This window comes from Lathyrus oleraceus, chromosome 3 (assembly GCF_024323335.1).
Source record: "Lathyrus oleraceus cultivar Zhongwan6 chromosome 3, CAAS_Psat_ZW6_1.0, whole genome shotgun sequence".
Taxonomy (NCBI): domain Eukaryota; kingdom Viridiplantae; phylum Streptophyta; class Magnoliopsida; order Fabales; family Fabaceae; genus Lathyrus; species Lathyrus oleraceus.
Genome location: NC_066581.1, coordinates 100,421,168 through 100,422,156, shown reverse-complemented (window position 1 = coordinate 100,422,156; position 989 = coordinate 100,421,168). Strand labels below are relative to the sequence as shown.

Genomic DNA, 989 nt, shown 5'->3' with positions numbered 1-989 from the left:
TATTCCTACTAACAATTTCGAACTAAAACCGTCTTTATTGCAATTAGTGCAACAGAACCAATACGTGGGTCTCGCTACTGAGAACCCGAATCAACATTTAAAAGTTTTTATCCAACTGGCCGACACCTTTAAATCTAACGGCGCTTCACCTGATGCGATCCGTTTGAGATTAATTCCTTTCTCCCTCAGGGATAGAGCACGTTCATGGTTAGATTCACTTCCATCTAATTCAATAACTACCTGGGAAGAACTTAGGAGAGTATTCCTTGCTAGATATTTCCCCCTAGTAAGACTGTTGTTCTTCGAAACCAAATAACTAGATTTATCCAAAACCAAGGAGAATCACTTTTCGAAGCTTGTGAGAGATATAAAGTGCTATTAAGAGTCTGCCCACACCATGGCCTAGAACAATGGCTAATCGTTCATACCTTATACAATGGACTCCATTATAACACCAAGATGAGAATCGACGCTGCCGCAGGTGGCGCGCTGATGAACAAACCTTATCCTGAAGCTTGTGACCTAATTGAGGATATGGCCCAAAACCATTACCAATGGGGAACTGAACGAGCATCAATAGAGAAAAAGGAGACCCAAGGTGGAATACATGAGATAAGCTCTCTAGACATGATGCAGGTGAAAATGGACGCTTTAGCCCTTAGGATCGAACATATCTCTACGAACACTAACACCGCAACAGTAGTCCACACAGAGTGCGAGCTCTGTGGATCTAAAGGACACGAATCAGCGGAGTGTAACCTTTTGAACGACCTGAACACCGACCAAGTGAATTACGCCCAAGGTAACCCATTTTCAAACACTTACAACCTTGGATGGAAGAATCATCTGGATTTTTCCTATAAAAACCAGAACCCTATCCAAAATTATGAACCTCAAAGACCACAAGGTTATCAAGCCCAAAAACCAAATCAACCTATGCAAGTTGTGCCCCAGAAGTCTAACCTTGAGAAGATCATGGAGAGCTTTAT

General features: G+C 42.2%; 1 non-coding gene across 1 annotated transcript; it reads right to left on the bottom strand.

Moving 5' to 3' along the window:
• Window positions 1-297: 297 nt before the first annotated feature.
• On the bottom strand, window positions 298-404 carry LOC127134039 (small nucleolar RNA R71). Its single transcript, XR_007807819.1, has one exon. It is a non-coding gene; the product is annotated as a small nucleolar RNA R71 (small nucleolar RNA).
• Between the last annotated feature and the right edge of the window lie 585 nt (window positions 405-989).